The sequence below is a fragment of the Nelumbo nucifera genome, chromosome 2 (genome assembly GCF_055504915.1).
Source record: "Nelumbo nucifera cultivar China Antique chromosome 2, China Antique-T2T, whole genome shotgun sequence".
Classification (NCBI taxonomy): Eukaryota; Viridiplantae; Streptophyta; class Magnoliopsida; order Proteales; family Nelumbonaceae; genus Nelumbo; species Nelumbo nucifera.
The window spans coordinates 31,033,877-31,042,356 of record NC_142650.1 but is presented as its reverse complement, the minus strand read 5'-3'; positions in this window follow the sequence as shown (position 1 = coordinate 31,042,356).

Genomic DNA, 8,480 nt, shown 5'->3' with positions numbered 1-8,480 from the left:
AAATGCTTGGGAGTGCAGATGATAAAAAATAATGCAAATTCTGATTTAATTTTGTTTTGGGTTTAATTTACTTTGTTTGTATTGAAACCAAACAAAATAAGGTAAAATTTTGAAATCAAAAAAAAAAAATCATAATTTACATTGAAATCATTTGCATGCACTACCACGGTTTTGCATCAATGCAAATAAATTTGCATTTCAACCGTATACAAACTAAAAGAAATATTTTGTTCACTATATTTTATGCATTTTTTATCTTTTGCGATTATTTCATATATATTTTGTCTGTTAATAAACCGATATCTGGTCCATTGACAACCATAGAAGATAGAACCAACAAGCCAATGCGTGATCAGAACTAAATACATCTCTATCAGCAACCAAGATCCCTTCTTGTTTCAGGACTCTCAAGACCTCATAGTCAGTTCTGAGGTGGCATTTGAAAATACTTTTTAAACGTCAGCTCTGAAAACTTTGATTTTTCAAATGCAATTACATCTGAGTTTGGGTCTTATTAGAGGATTTGAAACACAAATTCAGGTCTGAATCGATAAGACCTGCTTTCATGTCTTACAGAATTAGATGCATTTTAAACATCAATTATTATTGAATATTATTTCATAATATCAAATATATTATACGGAAAGGTACGGACAGGCCCAATGCAGATTTCTGATTTCCATTGTAGAGCTATAAACATTCAAAATGTCAACAATCCACACTCTATACATCAATGCCCGCCCATGAATTGGCATCAATTCCGAGCCTGCACCTACCCCAACAGTACTTTGAGCCAACAAATTCTGACCCTGGGCTGAACCGTCATTCTCCCTATATTATATGATAATAACTTTATTACTAAATATTTATCTTTTTATAAACAGAAACAATGGCAGCCAAGAAAATAGTAATAAGCATCTCGCCAAAGATGAGGGTCATTCATAGAAACAAATTCAATATCATTCCTCTGAATATTGGTTGCCACAAAAGCAACTTATCCTTCCAACGCCTATTAATAATTTTCTCTCATTCAATAGAAAGAATAAACAAATTCAAACATTTCATAGGCAACGTTTGTTTTTCGATAAGTTACTTACCCAGGTAAATGTTTCTCAACAAAAACTTAACTGGGTAAGTGCATTTCCCCATACTCTTTTATTTCCCATGTAAATAAGGCATTAGCCATTTTAGCCATAAAAATTCATTATTAAAAGGGGCATTATTTGTCTCATTCAAGTGTTGGCAACTTCCCCCCTAAGTGGAAAAGTTATTTACCTACCTAGGAGATGGGTAGGTAAGTGATACTCAAGAAAGTAAATTCTCCCTTGTCCCCACATCTATACTATTTTAAAAAGCACTAATAGGATCAATAATATTTCTAGAATTTTTTGAGGACAAAATTTACCCCTCCATGTTTAAATTTATTGATAAAAAATGAGGGCAAATAGGATAATTTGTTATTGATATTAAATGAGTTGAAAAGAGGTAATTTTAATATATTCAATTCATTCAATTCTCTCTTATTAAATCCAACATTTAAGGTATTAAATTGCATTCACCTTCATTTAATCATATATTTAACATATTTTTGTTTCTTCACAGCATTAAATTCTATTAATCAAATTCATACATAATAAACTAATAATTTCAATAACATAAAAACTTATACTTTTAAAATCTACATAGAAAAAGTAATATTTTAGTCTAGGTAGTAAAAAATTAAACCATTTTGGGTTAAATGGGCCAATCCATGTTGTCACAATTAAATAATAAAATTCAATAATAGATAAAATATAAAAAATATTTAAATTAAAACAATGGAAACATTTTTTAACATCATATATTCAACATATTAAACAATAATAAGTATGAATAATAATATTTGTTTTTCTTAATGATGGAAATGGAAAATAAAATTTAAAACCAATTAGATATAAAACTATTTTCCTATTCTCTCTCATTAAATATCATATCTAAGGTATATTCTCTCATTAAATCCTATATTTAAGATATATTTTTCTTACCATTAAATTCTACTAATTAAATCTATAATATTAATTTTACTAGTATAAAAATAAATATTTGGAAAAGTAATTTGAAAACAAAATCATTTTCTTCCCTCCTAGTGGTGGGTAAGCAATTCACGTATTCAACCATTTGGGGTCAAATAGTTTAATAAATAATTCCATAATTAAATAATAAATAAATAAAATATATAGTACAAAAAAAGAATTTGACATATCTCTAATATTGTATATTTATTATACTAAACAAAAAATAAGTATGAAATGTAAGAAGTATTTTTATTAATGATGAAAATGGAATGTCAAATTTAAAATCAACTTAGAAATAAAATGATGTAATAGTCAAATAATAAATTTTTTAAAAATAGAAAATACAAAAAAATACTAAAATAAAAAATAGAGAAAATTTTGGGCACATATCTAATGTTATATATTTATAAAAAATAAAATATTGGGTATATCTCTAATATTATGCATTCGTTATATTGAACAAAAATTAGCATTATACATAAGAAATAATTTTATCAATGATGGAAATGTAGTACAAAATTTAATGTCAACCTAGAAATCAAACTATTTTTCTTTTTGGGTGGTGGGTTAGTACTTTGGGTCAAATAGATTAGTCGATGATATGATCATTAAATAATAAATCTTTAAAAAATAAAAAAAAAGTATAAGTAATCCAAAGAATATATAAAAAATTATATATTAATTATGTCAAACAAAAATCAAGTGTGATAAGTAATTATTTATATAGTATAGATAAAATATATAATTTAAAACTGATAAAAAAGCAAAGCTATTTTATTATCTAGGTGGTGGGTCAATGATTCAACTTTTCAAAGAAACTCATGATGTCATAATTGAATAATAAATATTTAAAAAAGATAGAACACAAATAATGAAAAAGTATAAAATTTTATAAAAAACATTTGGGAACATTTCTAATGTTGTATATTCATCATATTAAATAAAAATTATTTTTATTTATGTTAAAATGAAATACAAAATTTAATAATAATAATAATAATAATAATAATAATAATAATAAGGGTTTTTTACAGAAATATAAAAGTTGATTGAATCAACAAAATCAGATACGTTTACAAACAAATTACAAAAATAGTGAGCGGCAAAAAGTTAACTTTTATGGACCAAATTACCTCCCCAATTCTGATTTTCTCTCTTCCTTTCTCTCATTATATTTCTTCTTCTTCTTTCCCATTGGCACCGTCAAGCATGGTGACCATTGAATCAGTCCGATGGTTGCCCCTTCTTCTCCCCATCATTCTCGCTATAGCAAAACCACCATTAGAATCTTGAACTAGCGTCTTGACTCCACCAAATTCCTGAATCTCATGTCCCTCCTCTAAACGACACCAATAGTGACAAGAACACATTATACTCAGTTCTTGATGGTAAATGATCGAGTTACTGGGGAGAGAAAAAAATTCTATCATTTTTGTTAATCTGGGTTGTAGCGGCAAGCAAAAATGAGGAAGTTGGAGTACAGGGAGGTGTTGATAATGAATGGGCGACTATGCTATCATAGGATAGAGGAAAAGGTGGGAAATTAAAAAAAAAAAGATCACAGGGGACCAGTGGAAAACAAGCTAGAGAGGATAACTAATAGGGTCGGTTTCTAGCGTCACTATTGATTCGAATTGCAGCGACGATGAGAGATAGAGTAGGGCGATGAGGGGACTGGTTCGGTTGATGTAGAGAGAGAGAGAGATTGATGGTGGATAAGTTTGGATTTCCAGCATTACAGTGGCAATAGTGACAGACCGAAGGATCATTGTTGGCTATTGGCTTGAGTTATAGCGGTGGGTGGAGATAGGGGAAGACGAAGGAAGGGAGAGAGAGAGAGAGAGAGAGAGAGAGAGAGAGAGAGAGTAGGAGATGAGATGAGAAGAAGGCTTACCCCACCAAGTTCTATACCTAAGTGTTGGGAGGAGGAAGACGATGAACAGTAATTTAATTTGCAGATTTATAAAAGGGGCAATTTGGTCCAAGAAAATGATTTTCTTGTCCCGCTCGTTATTTTCGTAATATACATATTGAAATTTGTAAATTCATGAAACTCCATTATTTTTTTGTTAAAGAACCCAAATAATAATAATTGTTTTATAATTTAAAATTTTCATGTACAAATATTGCACTGCTTAATTACTAATAAATATGAAAAAAGAATATAGATTTTTTGGTCAATGGGATTTTGATTCCCATTGACCAATTTTATTCCTCTCAAAATCCAAAAAATGAATACCCCCTTAAGGTTATCATTGAACATGCTTCCCTGCCCAATGTAAGTCACACCACCCAAGATAAACGAGATTACCAGCTCTCAGTTCATGCGTATGAAGCCCAGCTGCTTGTTCTAAGAAAGGTATATAAGTTTAGGGAAAATCTATGTTGTCATAAAGACATTAAAACACCCAAGAACCCACCAAACAAAGGCCCAAAACCAAATTAATTAAATCACCACTAAGCTTGGCCTATCAATGAGAAACTAAAAAAAAAAAAAAAGTTCCTCAACCCCAGGTACATTGAAAAAAAAAAACAGGAACATTAGAGACCAATCAGTTCAGAAACATCCAACGCTAAAATCGCTGAATTTTTTCCTCCAGACGAACGAGCTCAGATCTTTTACAACCGCAGTCTGACAGGTAGTCCAAACTGTCTAATTAATGAAAATCCTGTTCACGTTTATCTACAACACATTATTCTTATGAATTGAGAACATCTCCCTTTACATAATAGTATTCAGAGAATGAGATATTTTCTATATGTAACTGGATAAATATGGGCAGAGTTTATGTGGACAAGAGATCCTAACTCCTCTTTACATCCTACAAGATCCATAAACTAGCCAATGATCTCTGGTTCAAAGAACATGTAATTAGGCGCCCATAAATCCATCAATTGATGTATTGCTTTCTTAATCAATATTCCCCACGCACTCATCAATTGTTTAATAGTATTAAAAAGAGGTCATAACAAGTTGGGGCTGAAAATTCTATTTATACAAACATGTATAGAGATCACTACTTATTCTTGTAGTTAAAAAGGTCACCTTTCTTTTATTCCACGTAGAGAGGATCAAAATCAAAGCATATGAAGCTAGATATGTGAAAATTAAATTTGATCTCATTTTGGTGCCTTTTATGGTGAAGAAGCTTCGTATATTATTTTGAAAGTGAAATTAATTCTATGCATGGTTTGAAAACTGCAGGTTCAATGCATCAAGAGAATGAAATATTAAATGATAAAAAGCATGCATTGACTTGGACATATTAAATGATATTGGTGATGGTTGTGGCACAGAATAAAAGTGAGAAGATGTAGAGAAAAGGCAGGCAAGAGACCATATCATCTCTCTAGGGTTTTCCACCAAGAATAACGATTAGATTCGGTCATAAAGTGATATTGCTTGAAATTTTTGGCATCTTCTTTTCTGAGTCGGGTTATAATTCAAACATGAAGATAGGGAGCCTGGATCTGTTTAAAGCTTTTACCCATCGTTGAATAGCTTTCTACTTGTATGTTAAGTTTATGGGAAGATATTTCTACTTCTGTTTTAGAATTCGGACTGGACCATCAGATGGATTTGGAAATTGATCATAATTTTGGGTCTGATTGTGGGTTGGACCACTTTTTACGAAAAATATATGTTGATTTTGTAAAAAAATTCACCCACTTGGGTGGTTAAACTGTTCAACTGTTTAACCTGGGCAGCAGTTAATTTACAGGTTTTTGATCAATCAATGACACACTCTCTCTCCCCCCCCCCCCCCCTTTGACCTCTCCCCTAGCTAGTCCCCTATCTCCTAATATAATTAATGTGTTAATATAGGCTTTTAAATTTTAAAAATCAATTTTAATAGAACCACAGGAACAAAAATTATAAATTGGAATATGAATCTAATACTAGTATAACAGGGGGTTTATTTTTTAAAAATTAATTTATTACAGATCAAATTTGATCCAAATGGTTGAACCACTGTTTCTCGATCCGTTTTTAAAACCTTGATTTAAAATGTACTCTTTATCATGTTTATATTCTATATTTTTATTTATGGAAAGAGGTTCATGTTCTTGATGCGCTGTCTGGATGACATGCTCTCACCATGTTTCACGCGCCTTTCGGTTTTGCTTTTCAGAAGATCCTATGAAGGGTGACGAGAGAAATGAACAAAGTGATGGCTCTTGAAAGAGCTAAAGGTCCAAATAGAATACTGCAAGTTGCAAAGCCAGTGTGGAGGTGCCACGTCAATTCTATAAAAAGAAATGTGACCCAGCTTTCTTTTTATATATCAAAACACTATCTTGCTTAGAAGAATCAATTTGGCCTGTATTTGGTCCAAACGGATCCATTCCAATGTAAGTTTTCTTACTAATAGATTCGACCCAATTCAGTCCAAATTCAATCAAATTTATTAAAATGTAAATGGATTGAATTGGATCCAATCCAAATCGAATGAAATATTAAAAATTATATAAAAAACATAACATATAAAAAATTATAAAAATATATTAAAATGAAAAAAATCTGAAAATTATAAAAATATACCCTTTTGGTATTAAAAAAGCATTTTTGTAAAACTATTTTTATAAAAGTACTTTTGTAAAAGTATTTTTGTAAAAGTACTTTTATAAAAGTATTTTCGTAGAAGTGTTTTAGTAAAAATGATTTCGTAAAAGTTCTTACATAAAAGTGTTTTTATAAAAGTGCTTTCATAAAAGTGTTTTTATAAAAGCACTTCCATAAAAGTGCTTTCGTAAAAATACTTTTATAAATTTTTTTTCGTAAAAGTACTTACATATAAGTGCTTTCGTGTAAAAGTACTTTCATAAAAGTGCTTTTATAAAACTACTTTTGTAAAAGTGCTTGCTTTCATAAAAGTACTTTCCATAAAATTATTCTTATAAAAGTGCTTTTGTAAAATTGTTTTCGTAAAAGTATTTTCATAAAAGTGATTTTTTGTCGGCTTCAGTTTTGATCGGCTTCAAATTGAACAAGGGTTTGGCCTCATGATCATATTATTGGAATTTTGGTTTAGGTCCAATTCAAACCAATAAGAATATGGACCAATTTGTTTTGGATTGGCCCAATCCAATAATTATAATAGACTGTCCAAATCCAATTTGTTAAAGTTTGGACCGGATTGGATCCAATCCAAAATTGGTCGATTGACACTAATCTTGTTCATTTAGACTCACCTATGTTGAGAAGATAGCAACACTTGCTGGGGATAACAATAGGTCGGATTTGGTATTGGTTGGGCTTTAACTAAGGATCAGTTTGGAAAGAGTAAATACAAATATGTGCAGCATAAATACATACAAAATATGAGGTTTTGCACTCTATACTCCTAAACTCAGCCTAATACTGCAATATAACTTGATTCTAATTGGATTTATTTAGCTCCAAATTTGATCCATTAGGAATTAGAGTTGATGTGAATCTTTTCCATTGGATTCATGTCATACTTGGATATTGCATACCGCTAATAAATTAAACTAAAAATTGCTAAAATATAATGAACATTAAAAAAAAGCTAGAAATGGCTTTGATAGCCTACATCATGAATAAAATGACAAAAACAATTGGGAGAATGACTGTTCAGCCCACCTCAGAATTCTTAGTCCCATCATACAAGTGGGATGAATTTTGACTATGAATCGATGCCAAATCCATGAGTAAGATGTGATTTATAAGAGGGTTACTAATAGACTATGGGGAACTGTAATTTCAAATTTCTGCAGTGGAGTGCAGTGTACTTCAACGTATATAGTATGACCTTTTAATGAGAGTCCAATCTAGACAATGGACACTATCACACTACTCACTAACGGTTACCTACATTCACACACTCTCCAACCATAGGAATCCAACTGCATATTAAGCACATCTCTCCATGAATTTAATATAGATATGGGTATAAGTAGCATTTTGAGAGTAGCAGATCTCTGAGCTCCTTTAATGAATTTAAAATAGTATTCAAACTAATGCATGAAAATTAGTTTTACATGAATACAAACATATATCTATATATACTATTATAAAGTAGATGATTGTCTTAGCTTTAGTGTTGGTCATAAAAATTTAATTTAATTTTATAATATCAACTTATATCTTTACTCTTACATTTTGTACCCTTTACACTAGTTAATATTTGGCTCTTGTTGGATGATTGGGGTGGTTTTATATTCAATCCCATTATCAAATTCGGATCATTCTAATCAGATTAAATTTTAAATTTGGACAAATGGAGGGTGCAACTTGTATTGGGTTAGGTTGAGTTTTTTGTCAAATTTTGAACGGGCCCAAGCACAAATAAATCCAAGCCCGATGCAGTTGCAACTTTTCAGTTCGGGCAACCCGATTTGCACTCATTTTGGCCTCTCACAAAATTTTAACCAGCTCTGCCCCTAGAATATACTTAAAGTAGG